This window comes from Octopus sinensis, linkage group LG1, assembly GCF_006345805.1.
Source record: "Octopus sinensis linkage group LG1, ASM634580v1, whole genome shotgun sequence".
Classification (NCBI taxonomy): domain Eukaryota; kingdom Metazoa; phylum Mollusca; class Cephalopoda; order Octopoda; family Octopodidae; genus Octopus; species Octopus sinensis.
Window position 1 is genome coordinate 125,995,823 of NC_042997.1, and position 13,949 is coordinate 126,009,771.

A 13,949-nucleotide genomic window follows, 5' to 3' on the forward strand; every position below is an offset into this window, starting at 1 on the left:
AATAAAACTTTATGCCATAAACACATTTAGTACATTTTCTTACTGTTTATGTCCTTGCTCCCTAAAGAATTAATAATGAGAGAACTGACTGCTTCTAGTGTGTAATCAAGGTAATCAGCAGAATTATCTCAAAGTATTGTACTTTATGTTGACATATTACGATAACAAACATACACATATACATACACACTTGCATACATGTATGTGTGTGTGTGTGAGAGAGAGAGAGAGAGAGAGAGAGTAGGCTTGATTGAGTGAGGCTTTAAAACAAAGAGTCTAGTTTAATAATTAACTATTAAATAATGATAATTGAGTCACAGAACATATCCAAGTAATCATAATATATTTATAAACTTATCAGTTTGCATGTTTTACACAACAGCTATTTATGGCACCAGCCAAAAACTGACTAGTCAGTAAATGTCAGCATGTTTCTTTTGATGTACAATGAGTCATTAAAGATGAGTTTTATAAGAAAGAACAAGATGAACACACACACACACACATATATTATATAATAATAATCTTTTTGTAAGATTTCATCAACCCACATTTCTGGAGCCTGTATGTATGAATAAACCAGAAAAGAGATAATTTATCAAAGTCCTCTATGCAGATCAATGAGATATCTAAACAAAGAGCAATTTAAATAGTTATTGTACATATGCTATCACTGAAGGTCAAATGTGATAGTCCTTCACATAGATATATTTAATGTCAAGTGACTGACCAGCCTTGTCATGGCAGGGTATAAAGGAGAAGAATGGTCTTTGATATGTGAATAACTAGAATCTCGAGATATGGCTCATTACTAGACAATGGAGAGGCAGGAAAATAAAACTTGCAATAACTGATTGTGTATATTATAGTGCTATAACACGGAAGTAAAATATAGAATAGCATTTCATACTATTTGTTAGCAGTCTCTGCTTAAAAATATTTATCTGCATTTTATTATACATCAAACATATACAGCTTCAATCTAATTCTAGCTAAAGACTGTCATGTAAACAGATTATCAAGTCTAGTGACTATCTCTTTTAACTGACAAATCAAGAATGTCTAGTTGTTTATTAACCACAGATCTGTTGTGATCAAACACACCTATGATCCACAATATTCCCATAATGACTATCCTATGTTTCCTATGTGTTAGGAACTCAAAAACATATTATCCAACATGTCCTTTTTTAAGTGTGATTTGAGGGAGGTTTATTATCAGGGGAGTTCAGAAATGTTCAGTCAGTGCCTTCATCAGAGGAAATTCATGCTGAAAACATGGAATTCACCATTTGCCGACTAAGGAAAAGCTACCAAACTCAGACATCTTTAGCAGGTGCATTGTAGACATAACTGGTACTGGTAAAAGTGGGGTAACACCACCTTACCCAAGGCTTCACTGTTGAGTTTTGTTCCAGAATTTTTTGTTTACAAAATAAACTGACCATGACATTTTCCTCCCACCAGTTGTAGAGAGGTTACGTGACTCCGGCCATTTGAGTAGGATGAATTGCTTTATACAGCCAAGTGCCTTATAGCTGTGAAATTACATGTGGATTGTAGGCGATGTTTTCCCTCTGTCTTCCTTTTCTTTTGGCCTTTCTTCTGTCTCCTGTTTCTGAAGAAGAGCTTTGCTCAAAACATAAAACACCCTTTCTTTCCTTCTCTGAGCATCTTATTAATACTTTGCTTGTACTACGTCCATGTGTTGTTGCTTTTCTTGTTGTCAGTTTTTCTCCATTTTTTTTTAATTAATTATTTGCCGCATGCTCACATGGATCCCCGTCCTTCCAACTGGCTTTGGAGTACTTAATATACATATATGTGTTTGTGTGTGTACATATGTATATATATACACACACACATATATATACAAGTTCTGATCAATAACTATCTAGACTGTTGCCATAGTAATGAAGCTAAAGCACACAGAGTGAAGCTGCTTGGCATAGATTGACTTTGAACTCTGCTGTGCATGAGCACTAAGTTTTAATGTTCTAGCTTATTTCCATTATTTACAGTAGTACTTGGAAGGAAGGTGTGTAGTGTGTGATTGTCGCATTGACCATGATATGGAAGGTTCAGACGTTTCAAGGATGGCCAAAAAAATGTCGATATTGATGAACGTTCTGAGAGACCCCGCAATCAGCACAACTGAGAAACACATCGGTGTGCATGCAGCTGTAAGGGGAAATCATCAAATCACCATCCAGAAGTTATCAGAGGATGTGCAGGTTAGTTACAGTTCAGTTCAGTCCATTATCATAGAAGATTTGGATACGAGACAAGTTTGTGCCAAAACTGCTTTCAGCTGACTAAAAAGACATTCAGGTTTCAGTTGCACAAGATCTCCTTGATTATGTTGAGAATGATGAAAATACTTTTTGAAAACTTTGCATGGGCCTCTGAGCAGGGACCGCCAAGCTTTTGGCAAAATTTGATGCAGATTCTCTGCTCAACCTTCTCTATCGTGGTTAATACAATCACACACTACACACCTTCCTTACAAGCACTGTTGAAAACAGCAGAACTGAGCTAAAATGTTAAAATTTAGTGTACATGCACAGCAGAGTTCAAGGTCAATCAATGCCAAACAGCTTCACTCTGCGTAGTTCAGCTTTATTACTATGGCAACAGTGAGGATACTTATTGATCAGACCACGTATATACACAGATATCTCTTCTATCTTTTCTCTTTCCAAAGAAAATATTTTTCAGTGTTCGCTATTCCACCCCTCGTTCTGGTCTAACGACCCTCCATATTTGTTTTCATTCAGTTTCCTTGTATGTTTCCACTCTCCTATTTTTGTTCCCTCCATAAAATCCAAAATTTATTTTGGAAGTTATGGGAGCAACTGTCTTCGAAGACTCATATTGTCATTGAATGATGGAAATGAGGAGTAGATAGACATCCAGCAACTGATGAAGGGTCATTCTTTGTGTTACTTGTCCTGTTTTCAATTTTTTTCTCTCATTGTTTGAAAATTTAACTTGCTTGTTTTCGTACTTCATGTTGTTTACAGTTGGTGACATCCTGTACCCATATATGCATATATATATATATATATATATATATATTATTTATATTATGTGTGTGTGAAGGCATTTTACATCTGCTTTCCATACTGGCATGGGTAGAACAGAGTTGCCAAGAAATGACTTGGGGAGCTTTTACAATTTTTGATTTAATATCAGTAAAGCATAAGTTTTATGGAATCTTTTCTTTTACTGTTATAATTCCACCATTTTTACAACTCAACAATAGGTGGTATCTCTTATTAACAACTTTCAATCAAACTTGAACACCTGCTGCTAGAAACCAACAGTGTAGCACTTGAAATTTATTTACAAATCTTTTCTGTCTTCAAATATTTATTTAACCCTTTAGGATTCAGATTTCTCAGTCAAAAGTAATACTTATTATTCATTCATGTTGCTTTGAAGTAATCATGTATTATCTCACAGCTCTGGGATTTTGATGATGTGGTAGTTTAATTTTAAAATAATATTGTAGGGTAGGTGTGAGATCTTGCCGGTTCAACATAAAACTGGCAGAATATTTGGGCCGAATATGGTTGGTTTGAATGCTAAAGGGTTAAGTCAGTCTTAAGTGTTCCAAATCATCTATCTCAAAGCACAAAATTTAACTTTAACACATGACACAATGGAATCTCTACATAGAAACTTCAACTGTTAGAAATAACAGCCAAGCCTTGCTTAAATTACAGGCTACTATCATTAAAAAGAAACTGATTGAATTAATTAATGTGTTCCTAATTGCAGGAAAAAGTACGATGAAGGTTGCATCACCTTGGGTCATAGGTATATTGCATTTAATCAGCACTGAGATGGAGCTAAACAATAAATAACATTCAACTGCTGGTCACTTAAAATTCTTATCCCTACAGAAAAAAGAATCCTGGTCCCTTTTAAGTTCCAGCAATTTTCATAGATTATTTGCAATTTAAGAAATCTTCCACATGTAAATTAGCATCTTATATTATGAAGAAATCTATAAGAGTAAAGGAGAGTATTGTACAACTCTGAGTTTTATATGTGTAATGAATGTGGATATTTTCCTTTAGGAAAAAAAACTCTACATCAAAGAGTAGAGCTTTTCATGAAGGAACTAACTGAAATTAGAAATCAACTCAAACCCATTACAATAAATGTATGTGTGGTGAGTTGTGGTGTGTTATAGTACACAATAAATTACAAATACACCCTTTGAAACAATAACTGAACAGCTTCGGTTCAAATGAGCGATATTTATTAATAGATCATTTAAGCCATTGTTATTCATTTTCATTTACTGATGATCATGCCTATTTAATTAATTCAATCAGCTTAATGTTAAGAGAAAATCTGTATTTGAACTAAAACCAAATAACGCATAGAGAAGACTCAGAAATATTGATCAGTTTGTAGGCACAAGTTCTTTGGTTTACCACTTAATCTAAATAAGACAGAAATACTATTTCAGCCAGAACTCTCATGAAATACAGTGGAATGAAGCAGAAAGTGACTTGAAATATGTGATTCAGAAAAGGAAATGACATGTAGAATTATGATATAGCAGGCAAAACAGTTGGTAAATTGTGTAAAAGACTAACCAGATTTATGGTCTAGACAACACTTACACAAGATCATCATCATCATTTAACGTCCGCTTTCCATGCTAGCATGGGTTGGATGATTTGACTGAGGACTGGCTGCACCAGGCTCCAATCTTAATCTGGCAGAGTTTCTACAGCTGGATGCCCTTCCTAATCCTCTATAACCCTTTAAATACCAACTACCTGAGACTGTCTTTGGCTTTATGACACCAAATGATTTACTTTAAAATCTTCCATCAAAATTCCAACTAAATCCATCAAAATTCCAATTAAATTCCATCAAAATCAAACTAGTCAGTGATACAATTCTGTCACAACTGGATGGTGTAGAAGAGTGTCCCTAACTAGGTCTTAGACATACAATTAAATTTTTGCATATTTTAGAGTATATAACTTCACAAAATAAACAGGATACAACAGCAAATGTGTATGAATTTTAAATGGCTATTAGGTACTTAACAAGTGCCACCATAGAAATTTATGTTCCAAACACCCAATTTAATAATAATAACAGTATTTTACTTAATTCTTCATTATTTTCAGAATTAATTGAAACAAAGGCAGTATATTTCAACGGAAATATAACAATATGGATAAATGGCAACTGGAATAGCTTCAACAATTTCTCAACTTATGAAAATTCAACTTGTCTTAAGTCCATACAAATACACCCAACTGGTTATATTTGAATGGATATGCAGAGCATATGTAACAGCTGAATACTACAAGATCAAATCAGTGCTGTTCATGTAAAAATATTTCTTGAATTGCACTAGTTTCTCTTACCTTCAAATGAGTAAATAAGACTGAATTTGAACCTGTAATCTTCAATAGCAGAAATAATTACATTTAAAAAAAAAAAAATTAAACGGACAGAGATAATTTTCAATCCTTTGTAAAGCAGCTGAGAATAGTGAGGCTGGCCAAGAAGGAGAACCAACCCTAAGCCAACTTTAACATAATGGTATGGTAAAAGAAACAAAATTTTTAGACAAAACAATCGTTATTTAAGTAAGCAGTTGTCAGATTCTTTAGTAACTCTTCAAACAGATGATTGAGGAGATAAAAATGGCATTAAACACATTTAATCAATAACTAGTTAGTTTGCAATTATACAAAAACAGAATGTTTAACGACTATAGAGTTAAAAGAAAATAAGAGACATCTAAAGAAGGTGGCAAACTAAGTAAGCTTTACTTATCCATTTTTATTCCAGCCATTGGACTGTGGCCATGCTAGGGCACTGCCTTGAACAAAATAGATCCAGTACTTATTTTAAAGTCTGGTATGTATTCTACCAGTATCCCTTGCTAACTGCTAAGTTATAGGGATGTAAACAAACCAACACCACTTGTCCAGTGATAAGGGACAAATGCAAATATGTGCACACACACACACACACACACACATATAAAGGCTTCCACACATTTTCCATCTACTATATTCACTTATAAGGCATTAGTTGGCCCAGGACTATAGCAAAGGTACTGAACCTGAAATCACATGGTTACAAAGCAAACTTATTAATCGCACAGTTGTGCTTCCACCTAAAGTGAAAATAAGTTTGGTGTTGACAGCTGACATTACTCAAGTATTCTGTTGTCAACTTCTGATTGAAGATTTGTTGTTTCATTGGGGTAATAAGAAAAAGACTTAAAACCATGAGAACCTATACTTCAGTCAGTTACTGGGCTGTGACAACATGTCACAGCTCCTTATCTCCAAGTACAAGATAACATTCATGATAACAACTAAAGAATTAAATTTCAATGAACACCAACACTATATAAGCTGATGTATAAGTAAGCTGTTGATTGAGAAAAGGTATTCCAGCTACAACCATCCCATCTTTCAGTACATTTACATCTTTCTTTTAAGCCGGTATGGTAGTTTATGGGAGAGGTTTGACTTCTATTTCTAGCAGGTCAGATAACCATGTAGAAGCTGGCTTGATGAGTCAGAAGTAGGATATTGATCTAGACAAGCTATTTAAATAGTTTGCTATTTGATTAAGAGTGACCTTACAACTACTGGGATAAAAAGGTCAGAGGTTAAACCATATAGAGTGTGTTAGTCACTACCCTAGGCTGCATCAGACATAGAAGTTGCCTATGTGGTGCACTCTACGATAAAGAACTAGCTAGGGTAACAAATACATTTTTGAAAACCTCAACAGGTTGTTGGCCCATATCTGAAAGCCTTGTTGCAATGTCAAAGTCAGTTCAGTGGAGTTCATTCATTTCCAGATTAACTATGAGCAAATATTACATAGTAAGTGAAGCAAAATGATTCCATCAGGAACCAAACCTTACATCACATAATTGACTTGTTGACAACAAGCACTTCTGCAACTGGGATTAACCCTTTCGTTACCAACCTGGCTGAAACCGACTCTGGCTCTGAGTACAAATGTCTTGTTTTCATAAGTTTTGAATTAAAACCTTCCACCAAACCTTAGTCACAATTTATGTTCATAACACTAGTTTAATGATAACCAAGTAATTTTACTAAATTCTTTGTTATATTTAAAGTAATTGAAAGAAACACAAAGCATCTCAAAATAAATACAGTAACGAAAGGGTTAAACAACCACCTAAAAATATACGGAGAAAAAGCTACACTCCAACTTCCAAAGCAGGACTTTTTGATAAACATATAATTGTTTATATCAACAAAGAAAAAATATGCCAATGTTGATGATAATATGAACAACTAACCATCATTTATCACAGTTATCCCAATTAAAACATGAAACTACCAGTTGACTGACCCTCTTTCTTTATAGCTCAATTATATACTCTATCAGGCTGTGACAAGGTTTATTCTACACAAATATTCCAACTGTCCACTAACAAAGAAACGCATGATATCCCAACTATCAGTTTGTAAAGTGACAAGAAGGCAGTTATCTATAAGTACATTGCACTTAATGTATTTCTGAATTAACATATGATAAAGAAAATACTTTTAGAAAAAGTCTATTTCTGAATTAACAACATATGTTGATAAAGTGAATGAAAATTTTAATGACATTAAAAACCAGTAGTAGCTTAAAAAATAAAAAATAAAACTTTACCAAACCAAAGAAGATGTTATCAAATATCGCATGAAAAATAATTCAATTATCTTTTTTTATCACATTGCAGTTTATCAGCAGACCAGCAGTAATAATATTACTGCATCATCAAATTCAGAATACTAACATGGATTTGTGATACAATATTGATTTTAATTAGCAAGACAAAACAAAACATAAATAAACACATTGAAAAAAAAAAGAAGAGACAGAGAAATATTAATTCATGGAGATATTTCCCAAATTGATGAAACACAGATAACTTCAAATGCCAAGAGCAAAAACTAGACCAAAAATTAGACCTAACAATTGAAAGAATCTCATGTTAGTTTTAACAATTTGAAGTTAAATTATTTTTATAAAAATGATTAGGTTGACCAGAGGCCATCATATTTATTAATTGCTGACATTAATAAATTTTAATAAAATATTTAAAACAATAACATGAAAGTCATGATAACCATTTAAATATACTCTTATATTCATTTTTATTTTGTGAAAGTATCATATATTAGTGTTAAAAAATGCTGTACACTGACAAACTAGTTAAGTGATACAATTCTGTCACAACTGGATGGTATAGAAGAGTGTCCCCAACCAGGTCTTAGACATACAATTAAATTTTTGCATATTTTAGAGTATATAATAACTTCACAAAATAAACAGGATACAACAGCATATGTGTGTGCATTTTAAATGGCTATTAGGTACTTAACAAATGCCACCATAGAAATGATGTTATTTGTTTCCAGTTCTCTGTGAAAATGGGTTTGGCCACAAGGAAATATCACTTTGCTTGCTAAATAGGTGAGAGTGGACAGCAGGAGGGGTATCAGGTAACAGAAAATCTGTCTTCTCCATGCAAGCATGAAAAAGTGGACACTGAAATAATAGTGTATGTGTGTGTGTGTGAGTGCAAGGGCATCCAGCCATAGAAACCATGCCAAATCAGACTAGAGTCTGGTGCAGCTCCCCAGCTTTGGTCACACTGCCCAACCCATGCCTACATGGACAGCAGATGTTAAATGATGATGATGATGATGAAGATGAGGGAGTGTACACACACACACACACACACACACACACACACACACACACACACACACACACACACACACACATCAATCTACTGGGAAGATAATAAATGTATACTGAAAACCTCAAAGACAGAATCATAAATGCCCTGAGTTCTAAAACTATCAAAGCAAACTCAAAGCATCCCATTCCAGTATCATCTGATCTCTAACACCCAATATTTTTGAGTGGCTAACTCTTCCTTGCAATGACTCATTTCAACACCAATACCAACATTATTTCTTCAAGATTCTAAGTTCTGCAATGGTTTCTTTGGTGATGGACTAATATCAAGTATTGTAGGAAAGGAAATATAGCAAATTCAATTGACTTTAGCATATTACTAGTATTTATTTTATCAACACCTAAATGAGGTGAACACCAGCAAGATCTGAACTCAGAATACAGAGGATGAAATGAATATCATGAGATACTGAATCTAGCAGTCAACTATTTTAGCCAAGTATTCACTCTTATCTCCCTAACTATCTCTACCACCCACAGCATGGGACTGACACAAATCATTACCATAGTAAGATGTATGGACACCTATAATTAATTCACTAAGTATACATATATGCTTCATACAACACACAATGAAATATATCATATCAAAAGTTATTGAGGAAATCTTTGACTATTTTTCCACATTTATCACGTGTATTCACACATGATCACCATGAAATCCAGTGATGAAGAAAGATCAATATTCAGATAACATGAGGCAATGAAATGCCATAAAATCTTTGAGCAGAAGAGAATAAAGCAAGGGTAAAGGTCAATGAACTTTAACAGTGAGTTTAAGAAAGACTTCAAAAAATAAATATATATAAAGGTATATATCATTATTCTTGTATGTCGGGATGGTGTTTTTTGTTTTGTTTTGTTTTTGCCAAATAAACATACACACACAATATATTTGTTCTTCATTTATTTATTACTGACCTTATTCTAACTCATGTTCACTGTCCCAAAATCTTTCGTCACACATCAGAGACCTCTTCAGCGACACTTTCCATCTTCATGTGTGCTCTTGGTCCATTTATTTCATTCTATATATCATTATTATCTTATCCATTGTTTTTTTTTTGTCTTGCAAGACTCAGAGATGACTGAAGCAGATTTTCTACAACTGGATGTCCTTCCTCCCTAACCCTAACCCTCACCTGTTTCCAAACAAGATAATATTTTTCCATGGCTAGACATTTTCACAGAAGATTGGAAATGAAACCTGCTGCTTGTATGACGATGATGGTCACTTATGACTGCATGATGGCAAGGCAAAGAGACATACAAAATGCATACAGAAATACAGCCATACAAACAAAGATGTAAAACTCTGCAATCTCTCTGTAATTTCTTCCTGTCAACTTTTCCTTAAAGAAGGACATTGTCCAAAGCATAAAATTTTCCACTCCACACATCAAGTTCATTAAAATCTTTTTGTTGATTTTACTAAACAAAACAAGGCTTACCAACACACACCAACACTAGTCTCTTTGGAGTCTCCAGATGAATACCACAGTTAATTTGCCTTTTCATGATGTATTTGCATAAATGACTATTTTAATCTAATACTGCTTCTGTTACATATCACAAATTTTCATTCAACCATCCAGCTAACTACAACACCAGTAATTTTTCAATCACTATTTTCCTATATCAGTGACAACAAATTTTATCTTAGCATGCAGTTGTCAATGGATATTTGCTACTGATAAGGCCCAAAAAGATAGAAATGTGTATCTCGCATCTTTAACTTTTTTCAGTAATAAATCTATCATGCCATCTAGTTTAACACCAATAACTTCTGAGTGCCTTTTGTGAAACAAGCTCAATTAAAGCATTTTAATCAGACTACAAGTTCTTGTCAATGTTTTTCCTGAAGGTGTCCATACCTAGCAACCACATCAATGTCATCAGCCTTTGTTTTTCTTGCTTCATATGCAAATTAATTCATAACATATCTCCACAGCAATGTTCAGGCCTGAGCAAGGTGGTGTGAAGGAGGAACTATGCAGTATGTTCTGCTTTTCTACATGGCTGGTTCAGTCCAAGAAAAGGCAAGCACTAATACAGCCTGGTGCCAAAGTTGGTATATTAGTAACTAGAATAGTTTATAAAGAGTATTAAATTGCCTTAAGAGATTAATACCTGACATCATCTCATGGTCTGCTTCTTTAACACTGAAACACTCTGTGTTTCTTTCAATTACTTTAAATATAACAAAGAATTTTGTAAAATAACTTAGTTATCATTCAGCTAGTGCTAGGAACATAAATTGTGACGAAGGTTTGGTGGAAGATTTTAATTGAAAACTTACGAAAACAAGACATTTGTATTCAGAGCAAGAACCAGTTTCAGCTGGGTTGGTAACAAAAGGGTTAAGCTTTTCTTTATAATCAGAAACATAGGTGAGATCCAATGTTAATGAGAGTTGAGATAATTGAAATACTGTGGGACAAGCCTGAGTGAAGTTAGCTTTATTAGTATTAAAGTCAGAGAAGGAAGGACAGGACTTTCAAAGCTGATAGAGGGAGAAAAAAAGAAAGTATGACTCATGAATTGTTACAGTGGAGAAACAATGCATTGAATTATCATCAATCCAGAGACAGGTCTGAATATTTTGCAAAAGTGTCAACTTAACTAAATGCATGCAAGAGCCAAGAGGATTAAATCTATCCCTGAACTTGTCAATTTTACAGTGTTCCTACTGGTGAGATTGTTGAGTTTTTCTTACTGTGGAATGAATAGTTACAGCTACGTAGACTGCATTTTTTTCCTTTTTTTTTTTCTTCGAAGGATTTAAGTATCTTGACCATGAATTATTAACCTGTCAGTTGATTGTTCAATATCTAAGTAAGTCAACTATCCAAGAGTTACTACAGAAACATATTAACATTGTAATAACACATTAAATATGCAAACTATCTAATATATAAATATAGTTTCAGATAGAAACACAGTTAAATATTTCAGAAACAATCCTCTAAGTAAAGACTGGTTTGAAATATAATCCATAACAGAAAATAAAATATTCCACAACAGATTAACTTAACCCAAACTGACAATTCTAGCAACATTTTCTTTTCAAACAGAAATTTTCACCATACATAACCATCATTATAAGCATTCTATATACATAGTAGAAGAAATTTCTGTTTACCTTTGTCTTCTATAATACTTCTATAGGAGCAACATTATATAAGATCACAAGCTCGCTTCTCTAGATTGTTCTATCACACTGGGAATAACTTAAGTTTTATGCATCATCATTGTTTAACGTTTGCTTTCCATGCTGGCATGGACTGGACGGTTTGACTGAGGACTGGCAAGCCAGTGGGCTGCACTAGGATTCAATCTGATCTGGCATGGTTGAAGACCAGAAACAAGCCTGTTGATGACATCATCATAGTATGGTGTGTCAATATTCAAACACAAACTATATGTAAATTTACACATGCATCCAATTTATGTTAATACTGAAAATAACATCATTATCATTTAATGTCCACCTTCCCAAATATAATTTTTTTGAGGTAGGTTTTCTATGGCTTGATGCCTTACTTGTTGCTAACCCTCACCTGTTTCCAGGCAAGTTAATATTTCCCTATGGCCAGATAACAAACAATATCACTTGTATGATGATGATGATGATGCTCATTTACACCCATCACATGATGTCAAGATAAGGGTTCGCACAAAGACATACGATGGGCTTCTGTCTACCAAATCTACTTACAAGGCTTTGGTCCACCCTGGGCTACAGTACAAGATATTTGCCCAGATGGTAGGATTGAACCACAGACCAAATAGTTAAGAAGCTTCTTTAACCCACCCACCCCCGCCACACACAAACACACACACACACACACACAAATATGTATATTTTATCTTTTACTTGATTCAGTCATTGGACTGCAGTCATGCTGGGGCAACATTCTGAGTGGATTTAGTCAAACAAATCGACCCCAGTACTTTTTTAAAAACCTGGTACTTATTCTATTGGTTTCTTTTGCTGAACCACTAAGTTATGGGGATATGAACAAACCAACGCCAGTTGTCAAGTAGTGGTGGAGGATAAACACAACACACACACACACAGACACACACAAATATGTATATTTTATCTTTTACTTGATTCAGTCATTGGACTGCAGTCATGCTGGGGCAACATTCTGAGTGGATTTAGTCAAACAAATCGACCCCAGTACTTTTTTAAAAACCTGGTACTTATTCTATTGGTTTCTTTTGCTGAACCACTAAGTTATGGGGATATGAACAAACCAACGCCAGTTGTCAAGTAGTGGTGGAGGATAAACACAACACACACACACACAGAGTTTCCATCTACCAAATCCACTTGCAAGGTTGTGGTCAACCCATGCTATAGAAGAAAACACTTGGCCAAGGTGGCACGCAATGGGACTGAACTTAGAACCATGTGGCTGGGAAACAAATGTCTTACCATACATAATGTTAAGGTGCACTAAAAATGGAAGAAACTAAAATAATTTGCATTTCTCCTCCAATTATTATAATTGTCTGATCTAATTACTATACAGTAATCCCTTGAATATTGTGGGTGTTACGTTCCAAAACCTCCCACGATAGGTGAAAATCCATGAAGTAGAACAGTACTGTACTGTATATTTTTTTTTATTATTTTTATAATTTGAATATATTTATTTTATTATAAATGCAAAACAACACCACTGAGGAATCACCGCAAGCTTGAATAATAAACTGCGATAGGTGAACTGTGATATGGTGAGGGTTTCCTCTAACTGCTCGCACCACTTCTTCATATAAACATAAACAGCATTAAAGTCTTCAACAAACATAGCTAAGAGACCACCATCACACTCAGTCACTACCAGGTTTCACAAGAAAGGATAGGGGAGTACAGTAAATATAACATGCTTAGACTGCCACACAGCATTCCAAACAATAAACCACTCTTGCCAGAGTGCAGTCTTCAGTCAAGCAGAGCCATGGAATATCCATGTTGCTAAATCTATAGGCCTGCTAAGTAGGTCAAACCATGAGCTACAACTAATAAACTAATAACAAATAAAATGTTAGTCCTAATTAGCATACAGATTAAGGTAATATTTCTTTTTTTAGATAATCTCAACCCTGCCATCTGACCCTAGATAATCATAATCCATAAAAAAGTTATA

General features: G+C 34.2%; 1 protein-coding gene across 1 annotated transcript in view; it reads right to left on the minus strand.

Moving 5' to 3' along the window:
• Window positions 1–13,949, minus strand: part of LOC115221814 (sterol regulatory element-binding protein 1) — a 91,519-nt gene that overhangs the window by 57,362 nt on the left and 20,208 nt on the right. The window lies entirely within an intron of this gene.